At 45.5% G+C, this 20,945-nt stretch overlaps 1 protein-coding gene across 6 annotated transcripts in view; it reads left to right on the forward strand.

Moving 5' to 3' along the window:
* LOC146775882 (death-associated protein kinase 2-like) overlaps nucleotides 1-20,945 on the forward strand; it is a 668,281-nt gene that overhangs the window by 101,013 nt on the left and 546,323 nt on the right. For all 6 annotated transcript variants that reach the window (XM_085639575.1, XM_085639576.1, XM_085639574.1 and 3 more), the window contains exon 2: nucleotides 7,958-8,062. The gene's annotated coding sequence lies outside the window, so the exon portion shown is untranslated. The remainder of the gene's footprint in view (nucleotides 1-7,957; nucleotides 8,063-20,945) is intronic.

Here is a 20,945-nt window from a genome sequence, read left to right on the forward strand (position 1 = left end):
TACTAAAAACAGATAGTTCACAAACAATTGTTTTCGGAGTTAGCAGATTTTTACTTGGTTTGGGTCATCCACGGAAAAAGAGGGTTGAACCTCTAATACCCGTACTTCACACCTGCCTAGCATATTAGAGCGATTCACGTACATTTTGATCGTAAAACTGGCCATATCATGATGGTGATTAATTTTATATTTCATGAAATAGTTTTTATGTGCTCTTACTGCAACAAATCACTTGGGTTGTTTTAATTACTCATCGTGCACATGCACTTTCTCTAATCCACTGACCAATATAAATCGCGAAGACCGAGGATGATCAATTTAATATTTTATTAAATAGTTTTTACTTGATTTACTGAAACAAATCATTGTGGTTGTTTTAATCGTTTATCCTGCACATGCACTTTATGTAATCTACTTGCAAATATGGACAGTGAAGATAAACTTTCAACACATGAAATCCCCTCATGATAGTCTTGCGCATAATATTCTACAACACATGTATAATGTGATTACCGAAAGTGACAGTTTATGTAATAATTACGTTTTATTGTGTTTTACTTTGAATACTATGTTTATGATCTTCTATGATTCTTTGAGCCGAAATAAAGATGAACTGGACTTGTCAATTTCGCAGCGCTTGGAAGACCGTCTTTTCCAGGTTTGACGTGTAGGGAGTTTGGGCCATTCATGGTGCCCGCATTTTGTTGCATACTTACTTTAAGGGGTTTTGGGAAGTCTTTATTAGCTGTTGCTCACTTTCGCTCTGGAACCTTCATCCATTGACGTGAGACATTGTCAGTTCCATTTGCATCGGTTCATAGCAGTATTTTAGTCTCACTTTTTTCTGTTGGCTGTTTTGATGTGTGAAATTTCCCCTCCATAGACATGGGATAAGTGAGGGATCATTTTCCATCTGAAATCGAGCAGCCTGGCAGCACTTGAGAGCCAGCAGTGACACAAGCGGCTGAAACTTGGATAGTACAGGGAACAAAGCAACCCATCTTTCCATTGCATCAATTCCTCAGATGTTAGTGAATAAATAGGCTGAAATGAAGGAGAAATTGAAAGCTGAGGGTAGCACTCACTGAGAATCAACTAGACTCACTAACAAGCACGGCAGATGTTCATAGCCGCATAGAATGATTGAGCAATAAGTGTTTCCAAAAACAGGAACATTGTTTTCAGGGCTCTCAGGGCGGCAATATTTTAAAGCGCATCACCATGGCAAGGACTGGTGACTGCTTCACCTGCTGCACAACCCCATGTCAGAAGGAAAATGACAGAAATTTGGAAAGATAAGCTGAATTCAGAAGCCACAATTTGGGAGTCACTACTCCTAGCCCCCACCACCTGCTCTCCATACAGAATCACCAAATTGTTCACGTGCCAGGCTTTGACACTGAGATGAGGGCCCCGTGACTTACCACGCGCCCTGGAGGGGCTCGCTTTGAGGGTCTCAAGGAGGTATTCTGTTTCATTGCTGCCCCCTCTGCTTATTTACAGGCCCTGGGAATAGCCCTGTCTTGTACCCCGGGGGTCTTCTGCACAGCTAGTGTGGGGCAGGCCTGGGCGTGACATGAGCCAGGGCAAGCTTTGATCAGGTGTCAGCTCAAAATTTGGGTTAACTGCTAGGTTGTAGCCCATAAATATTTTCCGTGACCTTTTCGACATCTTCTGCTGTGTATGATGATACCGGGTAAAAATACAGGTGTAGGCAGACGGAAGTAATAAGTGTAGCAACTAACTTGTTGTGCATTTTTTAAGAAGTTTTCCTCCTGGAAGTTTAAGTGCTCTTAAAATAGTATTTTGGAGCACATTCCATCTATAATTGCATGTAACATCCCTTCAGAAGTTACATTATTTCCCTTTCAATAAAACTTTTATGCATGCTTGAAAAACCCTCATCCTGTTGTGGGTAAAGACAGTGCTCAATTGGTTAAAAAAAAAAAAAAAGTTGTTTGTGCCTGGGTTGGCAAATACCAAGTGTTAGACCTGGTATTTTTGGCTTGGTCTTCCCCCTACTTTTTTGCCTTCAACCTTCCTGTTTTACTGACTTCATTTGTGCTGACTTTAGGACTCTGCACACCTTACCACTGATACCCAGTGCTAAAGTGCTTGTGCTCTCTCCTTAAACATGGCAAAAGTAACTTATTCTAAATTGGCATTTTTAATTTACCTAGTAAAGTGGCATTACCTGTACCTGGGGCCTGTGAATTAAATACTACTAGTGGGCCTGCAGCACTGATTGTGCCACCCACTTAAGTAACACTTTAAACATGTCAGGTATGCCGTTACAGCCTGTGTGAATAGTTTTGAACTACGATTTTGACTTGACAAAATAAACCTTTTGCCAGGTCCAAACCTTCCTTTTTATATATATAAGCCACCAGTAGGCTAACCTCTGGACAGCCCAGAGGGCAGGGTGCAGTGTATTTAAAAAGTTGCACATGTACTTTATAGGTTAAAATGTCCTGGTAGTGAAAAACCCTTACATTTGTTTTTCACTACTGCAAGGGCTACCTCTTCTATTCAATAATATTGGAATTGCCTTATTACATATAGTAAGTGATAATTTCCAAATGGGAACAGCTAAACAGTTCAAGTTTGGGGAATTTGGAATTGTAATAAAGTCCTATCTCATGGTAAAGTTGGATTTTAAATTACAGTATTGAAAAAGCCAATTTTAGAGAGTTGCCATTTTTCTGCCTTAGCCATTTAGTGCCGGTAGCCTGTGGTCACATGACTTGGTGTAGTTGACAGTTGGGATTTATGTATTCATCCTTGTTGGAAAACGAGGCAGCATCTGTGAGGCCTGCACAAATAACATGACTACATTTGTCCTTCACTGGGAACCAAACACCCAATTGTAGCGCCTGACTCTCAGAGGGTAGCGTTGCAGAGCAGCCTGAGGCTTACTCAAGGGAGGTGGTGTGGGCTAGTAATCTCCATTTGCAGGTGCGCAAAAATAACACTCAATAATTGATTGTCCAGTCTGTACTTTGCTTTATAAAAGTAAGAGTACATTTATTAAACATACACACTACTCAATACTATGCACCAATTTACAAAGCTGTTGAAATTACTTTGTGACATTGCGTAAAACATCTCAACCCCTCCCGCAGGGGGGTGTGGTCTAGTACCACCACTCCCATATATGCACATCATCTTGCCCCCAATGCAGTGAATTGGATTTAACCTGGAGCGAGGGCCCTCGCACTGGCACCATCCCAGTGGCGACCCCCCTTACGTCAACCAGCATTAAAAATGGGTACACTTGCTTTGGTGACACATAACCCTGACTGAGCATCTCCTACTGACCATAAAGTATGCACCTCAACATCTTAAGGGCTAACAGTCTGGGTTGTTCCTCACCTAACAGCAGCAGCAAGAATACCTGTTTAAGCACCACTTTAGAATGATCGTACTCAAAACATTTGGATATCATTAAAAATGCATTGCAATTACAGCCCCTAAAGGCATCACAGATGATCACAGGATTAAGTAAATACAGTCAGACACCCTAGCAGGAGTGTCTACCAACTTAAATCCATTTTGCTTATCACTCCATCTTACACATGTACTTCACATGATTTTCAGTCCCACTCAACAAGAAATAACATTGGTCAATGCATGTCACAGAAATACCATTAAAATTGTCTTTCATGCAATTGCACCTCTTTGCCTCCACGGGATGCCCTTCTCTAGACATCCCCAACTCAGCCCTTCATCCCTTGGCGCATTTCTCCACACACCTCCAACTGTAGAACAAAAGTTCCAGCCCAGGAGATGTTCAAATGCTAGCTGAGCCCTTGAGGGGTTATTCCTCCTAGTCCCCAGGACACCTAGGGTGGGACATTTCTTCTTTGGGCTGGGGCAGGCTGCGTTGCTCCTGCAGCTCCCCCTGCCCCTCCTTCAACAAATGAGGGTGACCCCCCCCTCCTCTGGGGATTATCAGTACCCAAAACAGCCAATTTCCTAATGCATTGCAAGGCATTCTGGGGCGTTTCATGCCGATTTCCATGCATATTAGATGAGCGGCTCTCCCGCTGTGCCGGGGAGAGCCACGATGTGTGCCCCACGCCGCTTCGGACGTGCGCGTGAGAGTCCGGTCCCACCCGGACCCCCAGGTGAGTCATTCGACTCGGGGAGCCCACCCCCCGGCCGATCCACCGATTTTTCTGGGGGCCCGATCCCACCAGGGCCCCTGACACCTCTCGTGCTCTTCTTGGAGGTCCAGGTCCCATCCGGGACCCCCGCATGCCCACTCTTTGGAGGGCAGCCTGGGGAGCCCAACCCCGGCTGCCCCCGCCGGCTCCCCGCACAGCCAGCACCCTCGCGTGCTGCCGAGGGAGTCGGCCCTGCAGTTGTGGTCTGCCCGCTGGAGCGGGCAGACACGGAAGTTTGCGCCAGCCTCGGGGGAGTGCAACGGCACTCCCCCGTCCACAAGCCACACTTCAGGGCCCGGGGATGGGGTCCCGGGGCCTTAGGCCAACCTCACAGGGGGACGCGTCGGCGCCCCCCGACTTCTGCGTTTTTGTTGGGGCCCGGAGTTGGGGTCCCGGGCCCCTCCTCCTCTCCTCTGGGAGCGCGGCGGAGCTCCCTGTCTTGTCCCTTCTTTGCCGGGGGCCAGGGTGGACTCCTGGCACCCCGTAGGGGTGAACCTTCACAGGGAGCGCAACGGTGCTCCCCGGCTTTGCTTCGGGGCCCGCATCCCAGGGCCCCTTGGGCACATTTTCTCGGGGAGCGTGATGGCGCACCCCAGCCTCCAGTTCAGCGGGGACCAGGGTGGGCTCCTGGCACCCAGCGGGGGGAACCGTCACGGGGTGCGCGACGGCGCACCCTGACTTTGCTTCTTCCTGGGGCAGCCCCTGGTACCTGACCCACCCCGGGGGCATCTATGAGACTGGCGGCGGAGCCCCACGTGCTTTGTCTGTCTTCTTAGGGGTCAAAGGTCGCCTACCTTCAGGGGGCCATATCTCAGCCCCTGGGGGTCCGATCTGCCCCATTTTCGCGTCTTCTTGCTTCTGGTGGCGTCCCCTAGCCACTGGGAGCACTCGCTTTTGCCCTCTGGGTCTCCAAGAGGGTGCATTCTGCAGGGAGCGGTCTTCACTGGCTCCCTGCACCAGCCTTTCGCCTGGCTCTACTCCTGTGCCTCTCTTCTCCCTGCGCAGAGGCCCCTGCTTCTGCGCACCGGTCCTGGGTGCTTCTTCTGGCGCTGTTAGGGGCCTGGAATGACAGTCAGGGGGTCTCTCCTTCCAACTGCCCATTGCCAGGCTCCAGCACCTTCCGCCTCAGCAGACCACACCCCAGAGAGAGCTTCTCTTCCTGTGCAAGTACTTTTTAAAGTTGAGTAGGGGGCTGGCAGGAAGTCTCTGTTTGGCCTATCAAACAGTGACACATCACTTCCCTGCCCCTGCTCCCTCCTTCTTGTCCAGCCTCTGGGTTTGTTCAAACATAGCGTCATCCAGTGTCTCTGGCCACATGCTCCCCTTCCCCCCCCAGTGCTGCCTTCACCTGGGTTCAGCTTGGTGCCTGGCACCCACCGTCAGCTGTTGATGGATTGTCTTGTAGCTCCACCTATCTCCCTTCCTTGGAGGGAAGATCTTCGCTCAGGGAAGAAAGGGCATTAATCTAACCTGCCAGGGCCAGACCCCAGCCAGGGACTCGGAGAAATGACATTTCTGGACGACCCAAAAGCAGTACAAATATGACTTGGACTCTGCAGAATACTTCTTTTCACCTCCAATACAATGGACTTTAGTGCATGTCTGGCATCTGTAGGCCTTGTGGAAGTCATTTAGCCATGGGCCCCACATCCCCATAGGGGAATAATGCAGTGAAAACGCAGTAAAACACACTGACTTTCCCTGGCATGTTTCTTCCCAGTGTATAAAGCCTATTCCATGTTACCACCCAATTCTGCATAAGTCCTGCCACACCATTCAATTTGTACCTGCTCCTGGACTGCGCACGCTAGGAATCTCCCCTGCGCAGCCCCTACACGTGTGCACATGCATGTACACATGTGTCTGCATGTAACCAGCCCGGTGCCCCATACTCCAGCTGCTGCGCAGCGGCCTGGACAAGCCAGGGGGACACCAGTAAAATCCCCATGCAGTCTCTTACATCCTGAATTCACTGTGGGCGAGTCCCCACGTATGAGGCTCCCCCACAGTGAAAGCTCAACAATTAGGCGTTCAAAAAGCAAAAACATCTGGGCGGCCCATAGTGTCAGAACCACCTTCTAACAATCCTAGACAGCCACACACACAATTGGGAGCTTAGGTGTGCCTGGATGGGCCATCGCTGGAAGGATGGGCAGGAGGAGGTTGGCACAGCCCTTTTTCTCTTGAATAGGATGTGTCCTGCCTCCATACAAAGGGCTGCATAACCCCTGAGTTGGTCTGGAGCCAGGACAGGGAAGACAGAGTGTCTAGGGACTTCAAATGGAAGCCTCCAGAAGCTTCCCCCTCTTCAAATGAAGGCTCAGGTATAAATATTGGACCCCTTGACAGCAACTCTTCAGACCTGTAGATACTCTGCCAGGAAGAAAGACTGCTGTGCTGCTGAAAAGACGGCCACTCTGCTCTGAAGGACTGATGCCCTGCTGTGCAGACGTGCTGCCTGCTGTCATCTAGCCTAGGTGAGAAGGACTGGACCTGCATTTGTTGATACCAGGACCCCAGAGTGACTCCAAGGGCTAGTTGGTTGACCTCCTGACTAGAGTTAAAGGAACATAAGGCTCCAACAACCTTGAACCCAACACCTGGACTCTGGCCTCTGTGAGTCCTACTGGATCCTTGGAAGTGGGCCTGAAGGTGCCCTGCCAGCCGATCTGTGGATCTAACTGGACTAATGCCACACATCTGTTGCGAGGATTCGCTCAGTGCAAGGACTCCGCATCGACCTTGCAGCCTGATTTGGAGCCACTGCTTTGCGGTGCTTGAGCAACGCATGCCCTCAAATATCTAATCTTTCAAAGACGGCAGCCTCAACAATGATACAGTTTCTTGAATCGCAGCCTTGAAGCTCTATAGGACCAACGCATAGCCATGACTTCATGAGTCCTCCTTGATGCTGGACTAAGCATCGCTAGTCCTCATCAATAGAATCCTCAACGACGCATCACAGCTCCTCTGAACTGACGCGTCACCTCGGCCGTCCTACACATTCGCGATGCATGACCTTTTAACGCTCTGCCACCAGGATTTAAGGTACTCATGTTTACGGGACTAACTGGGTTCCTGTAGCCAGGCTCTGCTCCATCACGGTCACCCTGAACTCGTGACTTTGTCTCTGTCCAGATTGACCAGAACTCCACAGTTGACGCTTTGTGGTGCTTTGTGCTTTTTGGTGCTATTTTCCCTTAAATCTTTTAAATTGCATATATTCGATTCTACTGATTGGATTTCTGTCCTTTTGGTCTTATCTTATTTATTTAAAATGTACTTTATTTTTCTAAACTGGTTTGGGAGTTTTCTTTTGTTGTGTTTTATTACTGTTTGAAGTGCTGCATAAGTACTTTACACATTGCCTCTAAGTTGAGCCTGGCTGCTCTCTGCCAGGCTATCCGAGTGTTTAGCACAGGTTAATCTGGGGTTTGCTTATGCCTCACCCTGACGAGGATTGCAGTTGCAGCTTGAGTAGGTTTTTACCCCCCTCAACCAGTAACCCAGTTTTTCACACCAAGGGTGTGTACTATTGATTCCACCGTGTACCTCTGTTCTCCACCACCCTACTTATTGTCTCTTTAGCTCACTCTTATAGGTTATTTTTGTATCCATACTTTCTCCCTTAGTCTTTTTTTCCTATCTTTCTTTCCTGAAACGGGAATCCTGGCCCCAAAAAAATCAATGCCGGTGCCCATTACCCTGAAATTAAGCACTGGGAAAAGGGGATGTATAATTGCTATGTTACTGAATGACCGCACTATACAATGGTGTCTTTTTCCTTCCAGAATTACAGCACTTGCTTGGATCCCTCAACTCTTACGCTGTGAATGCCTGTGAAATCGGATTTTACCTCTCCCTGTGCCAGCGACTAGCCCAGGTCCCCTACCCAGGTACTGATTCAGCATCTCTAATTCTGTGTTAGTTTCCATTTGTACATTTGATCAACGCCATGGTTGAGGTGCTTCTTCTCACACTTTCTCACTTCCGAGTGCTCAGAGGCACTATGAGCTCAAAGAGATCCTAAAACACAGGAGAGAATGAGAGATCATAGCATAGGATTGGTGCATCAAGGGGGTGCAAGCTGGAATTTTATCGGAGAGTAAATGTCCTACCTTATGTTATGATGTTAGAATACCCTGAAGCGAACTTCATTTTTTGCCTGCTTCCCAAAGCCCTCGAGCACCCATAAATGCTCGTACGTTGATTAGCACTGATGCCACTCATAGGGTTGCCTTCACGTATGGATCACCTGTTGACTTCTGTGTCCTGACCCTCGCCACAGGTTATCTCTTGAATCCTGCTATAAGGTCTTGGGGTGTTTGTAGTGTTGATGATACTAGACTTCTCTTAGGCTGGTGTCCCATGACGCTGGCAATCCTCTACTGCAACCAGCTCTTCCGGCCTCCTGCCCCATTCTGCAGTCGCATCGAACTAATAACGTCATGGAGGTCTGAAAATTGATATTGGGTGTTTTGTCGATGTCCGTGATTCTTGTATTTTTCATGTGTTTCATTAATTACATCATTTTTACCCTCTGAAAATATTTGGATTGATTGATTTGAGTATCTGACATGTGTCAAGTTTCCATACAGCAGGGCGCATGAAGCCAAGCATTCCTCCTAGCGCAATGTGAGCAGTATCACAGGAAACATAAGTGTGTAGCAGTGAAAAATACCGCAATTTACGGTAAATTGCCTTAAGCGGGCAACGACCGATCTTAACATCTCACCTTTCCCTAAGATCCCTGGCTGCTGCCCATTTTAAGCAATCCGCAGTTGAAGAACATTCAGACCTTTCGTTGCTTAGCAGCAAACATGCGGAGACCTTTTGTTACCACTAGAGCAGCAGACCAACACCAGTGGAATGTGACTTGAGTTCACCCGCTTGGCAATGAACCTTCATCTCTCAGAGAAGGACCTGCCCTTTCAACACCTTCCAGTGCCTTTCTCTTCCTTCATCACTGGGGAAGGGATTCAAGACTATTTATTAGCGAGTCTAGTAATAGAAGTCATAAGTCACCCTTTTAAGTGTTGACTTAAATCAACTTTATAATCTATTTTAAATTCATCATTTTTTTTCTTTTTTTGTAAATTCATCATTTTTTTTCTAAACGATGTAAACCGCTATTAAGGGGATGATTGAAATCAATTTCTGTTATTGCTAACTCAACACTTCACCTTTTTTATCTGTCAATTTTTTAAAAATAAGTTATGGAGTATTGGCCATCCTATGCTCACAAATATGTTAAAATGTTAAACGGATGCTTTTAAAAGTGAATCCATCAGTAGTTACATATGTATTAAAATTCGTTCAATTAAAAAACGTAAATAAGACACACAAGAAGGTCAGTTAGTGCACAGCTAAAAACATAGATATATTTTACTACAATACACAAGCTCCGTTGTTCTAGTTTTGCTGCAGGTCTTAAATGTTTCGTGGGATAGTGCATATTTTGGTGTTGAGATAGAATATAAAATATGTCTGTATTCCTGAAAATGCAGAGCTGTCTTATCAAAGCTTGAACTACTTTATAACTAACAATAGCCAGGTAGTGGAGGAGAGAGGCACATTTGTAAAATCTGAGCTGTAATGTGACCCTATAAAACAGCCAGGGCTTCCTGGTCTGAAAGAAACTTCAGAAGGAGGAGGCTGTTACCTGTCTGTGCACGTCTGGATAAGGATCTCCCCGCTGCCATATTGGAAACACATCGCATCCAAAAACAGACACAGGCCGAATCAGTCAAAACCGCCACTAACCGGTTCTGACCAACAAGGCGCCCAGTGTTAAAAGATCAAAAACAACATTTTCTGGATTCCTGACCCGCATAGTTCGCACACACATTCACACAGTGGTTTTTCAATGAATCAAGCAAACATGCACCCATGACCTGCAACTCATCAACAACCCTGACTTCCTATCAACCCCATGACTGCACCTTCTCTGCCAAAGCTGACAACTTTTCTGAAGAGCTAGTCTGCCATGGCATACTCAACCACCACTCCAGTGCAGAATGGCTACTATTCCAGCACATAAAGTCAAATACAACAAGCATTGGCAGCGGCAGTAGGTCTGTGGTTGCCACAGGCCATTTGGCTTTGCCAGCGCTTGTTTGGTTTTGTTATGATTTTTTGCAAAACGGTATGATTGTGAAAGCTGCCAGGCTTCATCAAAGTAAAAATGTTTAAAAAAACATTGGCTAAAAGCAAATATATTTTTTTTCTCTGAAAGCACACATTGCCATACCCTGGCACTTTAGGAAAATACTTTGTGTGGCTGTGCTCCATGTGAAAGGACAGAATGCCGTCACATATAGTGGATTTAGCCAATGGCTAAGTGGGCTCACCCATTACCACATGCTCTATGCTCAAGCGGCGGAAGAAATGTGAATGACTCAATAACAGTCAAATAGATGAAGAAGGCTGGCTGATAGCCCTCTAAGTTTGCATTTTATTCATGTGTTTTAAATAAAATCTAAAGGGCTAGCGCCAGATCGAACAACTGGTATCACACAACTAACCTCTAAAACATAAGAACCAAGGCGAGGCGAAACTGCTTAGCGGAAATATATTTTAAATTAAAGGCTGAAGAAATGGAAAAAAATGCCACTGGCTACTGAAAATAAATCTTACAGTCACAAATGCCCCGTGAGGGTAGTTTTTCAAGCTAACACTGACTTGTTTTCATTTTTTTTTTTGTTCAAAGTATTTTATTGTTTGGTGATGAGATAAGGGGGAGAAAAAGTGTGGGTATAAGAGAAGTCACAATAAGAAAGATACTTGTGTAACAACAGTGCATTCAAGAAAAGAAGCTAAATAATAATCCGACTGCAGATCTAAACACATTACTGATTACAAGGATATTAATTTAGGTGAAACCTGGGTGGGAGTGGGGGCTTTGGGGAACAGGGAGGGTGGAGGAGGGGGCGAGGGAAGACATAATGGAGCCCCAGAAAGTTACAAGCATAGAAAAGAGAGAGCGAGATGAGAGAGTTGTCTAAATTAGAAATGTGTTGGCAATGCGAAGATATGTGATGTAATGAGGTGCCTAAAAGCAAACTGCGGCTTGGGTTAGTCCCAACATTGAGGTTTATTTTTTGCACTTAAAGGTCTAAAGTATTCCATAGTTTCTGAGATGTCTGGCTGGTGTAAGCATTGTTAACGAGGCTGTTATCCACTCTTCTCGTGAAGCAGACCAACACCCACCACGTATGATATGAGAGGTTTTGGAAAGATTTCCATTCGCATAGAATGTTTTTGATTCCTGCTGTGAATAGGAGGTCCATGAGACTCATGTCTGATTGCTTTAGTTTCAAGCTGTTTGGATGGGCCCAGGGGCCTAAGGTGACGGTATGGAAATTTAAGACACATCAGTGTTGAAGATTGCACTTATGGTCTTCTGAATTTCCTTCCAGAAATGCTGGAGCTTACAGCAATTGAACTGAATCTTTGCTGTCCTGGAGCACACTTCTCGCCTCTCCCTAACTGTGCCGTGAGTCCTCCATGATTCCAGCTCCAAAACTCTGGTGATAACCTTGCATTCAATTTTCAATGAACAGAGAGTATACATCTAAGATGACATTAGATCCTCCACACACAAAGAAATTCAGTCCAAACGATTAAACAAATTGATGAATAAAAGCACACTCAGTTTCATTTTCCAGGTAACTAATGAAAATGAATCCATACGTCAGAAGAGAAGGTATGTCTATATGCAGGGTGCACACAACAGGAGGCTAGGGTAGGGGAGCATGGGTGGTCGTAGCAGGGAATCTTGCCACATGTTTCATCCCTTGTTGGCCGTGTTAATCCTAGCTGGTTCACATATACTACAGACATTGAGCAAGCCTGAGAGAATGAGCATATCAAGGAGACATGGCAGGGATCCCCTTAACCTGACATCAAAACAGGAACTTTGTAAACATATTTTTCAGACCCCCTGCCAGTGTTGAAGAAGCGCATCTTGAGATCACCGGCACCAACAAAGTTACGTTTCTTGACCTCATCCCACCTCACAATTCAGTGACACAGCACCATTTTATAGTGATTACTCAATGAATAGATGCCATCCGCGATGCCGAGAATAGGCACTACACGAAGTTCATCATTAGATTTGCTATGGAGCACAGTGGTTCCCAGAGTTTGAGGTGGTCTAAACCGAGAGATGTAGACAACCTGAGTATGAGGGGAACCTGCATTGCTCCATCCATTACAGTTCAAGGGACAGGGGTCTCTGGGAGTTAAGCCCTCTTTGTTGCTCTATCCAATTTACTCATATTTGCAGTTTGTATTAGTGCTTCCATAAATCCACCTTAATGCTGGCCAACTTAACGTATTATCATATGACCTCATGGGAGTGGAGACAGTAGCTTCCCAAGCCACTTTTTTGCAACTAAGTTGATTACTTCTGAAAACCTTCTTATATTTCCATTTTCTCTGTCAGTGTCTGGTCCCTTAATCATCCAATCATGTAAGTTAATGTTTTAAATTTGGGAGAGGAGAGACCGCAAAGAATGGGAGAGTTAATGAGCCAAAAAAGGAAGAGACCCTAAGATCAGAATTTGGATACCATTTGCAGTCTCACAACTCTTGTTACTATTCCATCATCTACTCTAAGGGTGCATCTGCTAAGGATGCAGGACAGATGTTAATATTTACTTGTACCCCCCTATCAGACAACTCATGCCTTGGTTGATATTCTTGCAAGGTCTCACACCAGACACACATCAACAAGCGTTGCTGTATGGAAGGCATTGTGGCAAACAAATCATGGCACGATGAAACTGAATATGAAGCTTCGCCAAGAGTGGGTTTTAGCTCTAACATGAGCTCAGTTCCACCAGCACCGCCTTCTCGTTTGGCTCTAGTTGTCACTGAGCCCGAGTACTGATACACAAGCGCCGTTGTAACAGTGACCTGAAATTTAATAACAACAAAAAGCAGAAACAAGGCCATCTATTTGATCAGCAATCTATCAAATGGATTATGTCCATACATTTTGGAAGAAAGTGAACAGAAACTTTAGAAGATCTTTGAGGAAAGTGGAAACCAACATCAATGTACAATAAGTCTGAATCGTGCTGAAAGAACACCAGCGTTGGAAGCCTGTAAACCAAGAAAGGACAGCTAGAATGCGAAGCTCTATGAAATTAGAGACAAATCCACCATAGCTGTTCTAGAATGAGGCAGGAAGGTTACTCTCAGTGAGCTTAGCTGCAAGAAAGGGATGCCATCAAAAGGCAACCAGGATACGTGTACCAACAACATTCAGGACATACAGAGATTGGTTTACTACCAGAATATTGAGTTTTAAATATTGTGGCCAAAATATTGTTTACCAGGATATCGTGAAGGCAAGTATATATAGATAGGTATAGCTTCATACTTCACTGGTATATATCTTCAAGCTTCCTAGATGTGGAGTTAAGATTCCAAATGTATACATCCGCGTGTATACCTATCTTCATGACAGTCTGGTAGGCGATATTTTGGCCATACTATTATGGGATGGCAATCTTTTTGTACATTACATTCAGACGCAACCCAAAGATCGCAGAAGGGACGGCGAGTTGACCGTGGGTCACACATGACCAAGAGAATTGCTGCAAGTAATACTGTAACAAAGATACTTTATGTCGAGCAGGCAAACACACAGTTGGCAGAAGGAAGGGACAAGGGATAAGGAGCAGATCCCAAGTCATACAAGCCAGGCAAACAGAGTTTAAGAACGTGTTTGCTTAAAAGAGTGAAAGAATACCAGGGAAGCCCTTAGCACCTCAAGCTGAGTCAACAGAACACCACAAGCAAACTGTGACGGTCTCAGGGTGAAACTCAAGCACTGGTTAGGCTGAGGGGACAGCAGAAAGAACAGAGGCAGCAGAGATGGCCAGAACATTCCCTGGTGCACACATCCCCGTTACAATGCCTCAGTGCCTCTGCCTGTATAGGAAAACCTAAGAACTCAACCACAAGAGAACGCCTTTGCCTGCTTATAAATTATTAAAGTCCTCTGAAATTTCAAATCTCATCCTTTTCTTGAATTGTTCATGTTTAAAATTAATGGATCACCTGTTTCTTCGGACTGTGCTATTAAATGAAGTACTTGCTTGCCCCCAATAGTTTTAATAATACTGAACATGAACTAATGAGCACAATTTCCAACTACAATTCAATCCAATCTCCTCCCCTCACAAACGGACATCATTTTTCTGAAACTGTGCACTTTAATTTTTGGAACTTGATTCCAAATTTGAAATTTCACAGAAGGTTTAGAAATCACTTTCCATGCACTTTAAAAAAAAAAAAAACTAAGCATCTCCAGCCACTGAACGCTTTTTCAGAAAATTAAGTTCATTGTACAGATTGGAAATTATAATAACAAAAAGCTGTGTTTTTTCTAATGAAAGTAATGTAAGATTCTCTGCTAGAAAACTATTTTGAATGCTGTGACTCAGTGAGGATTCAGCTGATCCCTCCCCTGAAAGTCAGGCATTCATTAACAGAAACACGTATTGATCTCAAATATTTGTTTGGGAACAAAAATAAATAAAATTAGAAACGAGATTAAAAACGGCCCCTTATAGTAGTAATGCCAACCACTTCCTGCATAGCAGTTTATAAACTTCTACTTCCTACAGTCTTTTGCTTGTCAATTATCTCTATAATGAAAACAGGTAAAATGTGTTTAATCACCAAGCCCGCAGTCTGTAAATCTGTAAAGGGCAGACAATGCCAGCAGAATGCTGATCGCAGTTCTTTCTTGTCAACATTATGCAATGGCACAAGGGTTTGAACAGTGTTGGCTGATCATCCATTCTCGTCAGTTCTAGGCTCATGGCCAGGTCTTCATTTTTAGCCGGACTGCTACAGAAAGTGATGACCTCACGGCTGGACTTCCATTGATAGAAGGATCTCAAGGGTAGGAAGGTACAACTCTTATTTATTCTTCGTGTTTTGAAGATCAGGGCAGCCGCTTTTGTCTAGGAGTTTGACGCTGAAACTAGTCATAGGAGGAGATAAAAGGGTTGGAAGAACAAAAGCTTAAAGGGGTTCCTTCAGAAGAAAACAACCAATCAATGAGAAAGAAATCCTGTCCAACCACTAGTCGCTTGCTTGTATGCCGTAGGAGCGAAGAAGTTAAGGTGACCGTACAAGATTCTTCGTCGGGCCATTGTCCAGAGCACCAACAGTAGAGCAGGCCGAATCGCCATTGAGCTGGCCTGAGGCTGAAATAAAGGGTCCTATCATAATGCAGCTTCCTAAAGGGACATTGTAAATTGTAAATTGGTTTGGTGTATGCTAAAGGGATGAGATCCAATTGTACTTTGAGTTGCAATCCTGGAGTGGAGGAGTGAAGAAGACCGCTTCCGGGCACTGCTTTCTTCTGAATAATAGATCCCAGGGAAATCGCTGAGGAGAAATGGACCTCCTAGGGAATTGCCTATGTGGCACACTGCCGGAGTCCACCCGTTGAACCCCTTCAAAGAAAGTGGATTGTGTGAGAGCAGTGCTTACTTTGTGGAAGAAAAAGTGCAGGGGCTCAATGTTTTCTACAGGAGCGTGCAACCAATGCTGCTGAATGACGGAGTTCCAGAATGCCCAGACTGCCTAAGTCTTGTGTGCCGTAATTTTTTATTGAAACAAAAGCGTACAACCGGGTTTCAATGCAAAAGAAATGCAATAGTGAACAACATTGAATAGCTCAATAAAAAGGAGAGATGTGGGGGGGAGGGAGGAAGGGCGGGATGGGGGATGGAAATGGCCGAGCACTGGGGGGTGCAAGATGGAGGGCGCAGATCACTAAGGGAGACAGGGTATCTGGCCTTTCGCCCTGTCACTGTGTGCCATACCATGGGCGTTGGTTGCGGTATAATGAGCGTAGATATTTTGCCCATTACAAGCAGTATGGAGGCCCTTGTGTCATGGTGTCTCAGGAAGGGGGGGGGGAAGGGGTGGGTGCGTGGGCGATCCACATGGGGCAGGTTGTGGGGAGAGGGCAGGCCGGGCTGGGGGGGTGACCGTCGTCTATGCCGCTAGATGGGGTAGACCGCAAGCCTCAAACCATGAAGAAAATGCTGCAACTGGGGGGGGGGGGGGTGGCGATGTGGGTTTTCAAGTGGTCAGGGGAGTGGATCGGGGGAGGGGTGGTAAAGGGAGGTTTCTAGGTTACTAGTTTATTGGTGCGAACAGTGCACAGATGTACGATATCGGTGATCTCTGCCAAGGGGAAAAGATGCGTACGTCTGTGTGCCCAGCAGGGGGTGGGAAGGTGAGGAGAAAGGGGCGGCAGAGTGCCTAGTCTTGATTCCACCTCTTTCTTCTACCACCTTACACTGCTGTGTCTCTTTAGCGCTCTTCACCCTGTATTCTACATTTATGGCCATTTTTCTGCCTTGCTCTTCCTCCTTTTTGTTTAATTACCTGGCTTTCTTTGTCAAGTTCTAGGTCAAAGCCTGATGATGAAAAATAAGTCCCAGTCCCCAAAAATGAGTGCTGGTGTCAGCTACCTGTAACCACTTGCACAAATTAAGCAAGAAACATGTAAGGGCCAAAGGACAGATAGGTCAGCTGTTTGGCAGTATTGTCACTTGTTGAAGTTGGCACAATAGGTATTAAAGATTGGATAGAAGTGGAGTGGAAATACACAGGCTGAAAATTCCTCAGGTCAACATGATACAGGGAAGCGGGGGCATAACACAGGTCCACGCAGCCCTGCGGCACAGGGGACCCCATTCAGCCTAGGGCCAATGAATTTAGTGAGATAAGGGAGACTCGGGGGCCCCTCATCACATTCTGTAGGAGGGCCCGAACATCTTGTCTTATGTCACTTCAGGGACGTAGTCATAAGTAACCTAAGTAAAGTACGTGTCCCGATCCCCCTTGTCTCAACAGGATTAGATGAAGGCATCCTTCCAGGCTGTGTGATTACCGCCTGGTATTTACTGAAGCCCAGATACAGAAGTTATCCTAGGTTGTTAGTCACGCTGTGGAGGAGTGTCCCTGGTAGTAATGCAGAACTTGACGCATTAGAAAGACTCAGGCATGGAATGCGGATTTAATAGGAAGTGGATTTTTGTATTGAGCCTTATTCACATATAGTCCTAAATCATAACGCACGGCGTGCGCCTATGTATGGCAGAGATTTACAGCTTCGCTGTGGTGTAAGGAAGCTCAGGATGTACTTGTACGTTCCTATACAGGTCAGAACTTGGGCTTAGAAACGTATATTATTGACATTTTGTTTATTTATTTTTTATATAGCGCGAACAAGACCCTTGCGGGTATCGGAGCGCTTTACAAAGTAAATATAGGAAATACATAGGCAATTTGTAACTACCATAGAGTTCCAAACAAATTACATTTGTAATGTATGTCAGCTGTTCCTAAACTTCCTCAATGAGGAGCCACATCATTGCAGTGAGAGTGGAAAGAGAAGAAGGCGTGGATGCGGAAGAACTTGTTAGAGTGAGAGATATGAACCAGGAGTGTAAGGGATAGAAGAAAGATGCATGGGGTGGGAACAAAACTAGCCAGCTTAGGCGTTCAGCGACCCCTGCATTCAGCATTAGCCGAATGATAACTGACCTCCAAACGTATTCTACTCCTTTGTAGGGTGCCTTGGTGTTTCCCAAAAAACTGATGGGTCGACGGCAGAAGGTCAAAGTTCAAGAGCTAGGATGGCAGCACTCTGGAAATGTTGCCTCATACTGACCACCTTTCAAAATCGCCAACGTCTTTGTATAAACCTGTCGCACTAATCCATAGAACTATGTCCAAGTACATATAGAAAAGCTAATTGATCAATATACAAGTGATAGTGGTCAGATCTACTATCAAGAGCATCCTAGACGTATATTCAAAAGGTCACAGCAAGGGCAGCGCCTTGAGGTCTGTGAGCTGAACTATAGAGCAGCTTACCTTTATCTTATAGCAGGCAAAAACCCTGCTTCTTTTATAAAAAATGAACCCTCCTCGTGTGCACCTCCGCACTCTGTGCCATGTATCGACACCACTACAGTACACACTACAGCTCACCTCACAGCATGTGGGAGTCTGTGAAGGTTTCAGTTCTCTATAAATGAATATAGCACCAAAAAAACACAAAACCGGAAGTGTATGTTACTAGGGTACCATCCCGCCTCTTGCCACACTGGCTTGGGAGGGATTGGTGAGGTCATCGTTCAATATTGGTAGATTGGCTGTTAGCGTCTGGTTTGCCTTCTGTGTTTGACGTTCCTAAAAAGGTGTGGGTTACTTTCAAGGTATTTGTACAGGGTAATCCTAGCTCCGAGGAGCCGCGCAGTTCACACTGAACGTTTTCATTTAATAAAGGGAACGTTAAACACAGTGTGCTGTACATGTATGACGGGGGATGGGTTGAAACGAGAGAGAGAGAAAAAAAAATGGTAGGTGGGCTGAGACAGCAACTGTATTGTTTTGTGTATCACACACATTTACAATTTGTGCCACAGGAAGAATATAAAATGTTCCCAGTAATCCTAGAATTTGTTTGTGCAGGTGTCATTATTAAAACCATCGTGTCCAAACTCTGAACCTTCAGTTTGGGGCCACCCCGGGCTATAAGTGGGATGAAAAAACTGGGGGTTCTCTCAAAGGGGCATGACCAATGTAATTAGGGGTGTGGCTTAAAAACACGTAAGCGAAAAATCTGTGCTTAGCATAGTGTGCCGCCTGACTTGTATTTTGTCATTGCATCCAGATATATGGTACAACAAGTAACATCATACCTACAAGAAGTCAGGACTATTGGCTTTGTCAATGGTTGTTAGTTGCACAAGATAAATAAGCAGCAACTATGGCTTGTATATGATATTGAAAAAACTTCCACTTAAAGCCCTGGTGACACCACGACAATGTTGCTGCTCCTGAGTTTCAAAAACAGAAGAGAAATCCAGAGAGAAAATGACTCTCTTTAAAGGATTTCGTTTCCCCTACGACGCACACCTGGCACGACGTCATGCCGTCACTTCTCCACTTCTGAGAAGTGAGCAGTGTGAGCAGCACTCATCCATGTGACTGCTGTCACTGCAGTCTGGAAAAAAAATGGACCGCCTGTGCCAGGGCACAAAACAGAGCCCAATAGAGACTTGTTTCGAGGCCCCTTTAACACTGCCGGTGTTCAGCACTGGTGAGACCCGGTCCACTTAAAGCCCTGGGGCCACCATTCCTGCAGTCTGTCTGTGGAACGACATTTGACTTTTCTTTTGGAGTGCTGGGAGAAATGTACTGTTCCCTACATCATTGAGTTTGTACAAGACTGACCTTGGCCTCACTTGCCCTGTGAGACTGATTGGTGTGCAATGCATGTTCAGTTTCTGCCATCATGAGCGGGCATTGTAGACATTGGATGAATCTGTGTGAGGCTGGCGGTGGGATATTCCAAACATGGGAGGGCACTCCAAGGCATTGCTTCTTCACCAACAAAAATCCAACCCATGTGCTGCCACGCCATCCAACTCTACCATGAAGTAAGGTGGGGAAGAGGATTTATAAAGTCCTACACTGTAGCTGGTGCCCGCAAATGCCCATTGTGGGTAGTAGTGCTGGCAACACAACTCCAAAACTAAATTACCATAATATTTAGATGGTGATGACTTTCCTGAATTGTATTTGATTTCTTGCCAATTTGGGCTAGGCAGACTATTCCAAAGCAGACGGTAGGGTGGTAACAAAGAGAAGGCAAATCCAGTCTTCCTTTGTCAAGAAGACAAGCACATTTTCACAGGGAAAGAGAGAAAGGAACACCCAGGCCCTCCATGAGGAAGGATTCCCTCAAGAAAGAAAAGGGCAACTACAAAACATTTTTGTGTCCTACTGAGAGATTTATTGTCAAGAAGGGCAAGTCCCATTTTTAGGTCTCGCCTGACCCAGCGCATGCGCTGGTCTGGCGAGACTTATTGAGAGGGCTCCAAAAAGTGCTACCAGGCCAGCCTAGAACTACAGTGCATGTGCGCGGGCGCGCGCGCCACTTTTACCGCGATTACTTTCACTTTAGCTTTGATGTTTGATCGCTATCGCGATCACTCACTTTTGCGGCCGCACGGCCACTTGGCATAGCCAATAGGTCTCGCTTTTGGGACCTTATAAGTGTTTAGTTATGCAACTGTTGCATGACTAAACACTTATAAGGTCCCAAAGGCGAGACCTATTGGCTATGCCAATGCTTGTTTTAGCATGCACTAGGTTGAGTCAAAGCAATGTGAATTACTGGTGTGTTATGTTATTTGGCATTTACAAATCTGCTACTGGTCTGACCTCACCGTGTTATGGTTAAGTGAGGCTTTCAAGGCGACTGAAATGGAGGGTGTGGCTTTTGCAGTGGCTCAGAGATTTCCATCATAGAACTGTGTCAGCTTTGGCATTTGAAGGCGTCCAACCAGTGGATTGAAATGATATGCACTTATGTTAGATGAATGTGCCAACTTTAATGAGTTGTTGATGAATAATCATGGTGTCTGCGGGATGACACCACAAGGCTGTACTAATCACTCGCGCATCTTCTAGCACACCATGACGGAGGTATATGTTTTCTGAGGGAGTATGGCGTTTGGGAATGCTGCTGGATGATGGAACAGTCCAATATTGACACATTTGGGGTTTGTTGGATGTGTTTTTGGGGTTCTGCCCTAATGTGTTCTTTTGTCTAATGTTATGGTTGTCCTGGTGGCAGGTGCTGTTGTGTGTATGGTAATACCCAACTATATGATATATCTCTTTGCTCTTTGTGTGTGGAATGTTGTGTATGAAGTCTGCTGT

This window comes from Triturus cristatus, chromosome 12, assembly GCF_964204655.1.
Source record: "Triturus cristatus chromosome 12, aTriCri1.1, whole genome shotgun sequence".
NCBI classification, from domain to species: domain Eukaryota; kingdom Metazoa; phylum Chordata; class Amphibia; order Caudata; family Salamandridae; genus Triturus; species Triturus cristatus.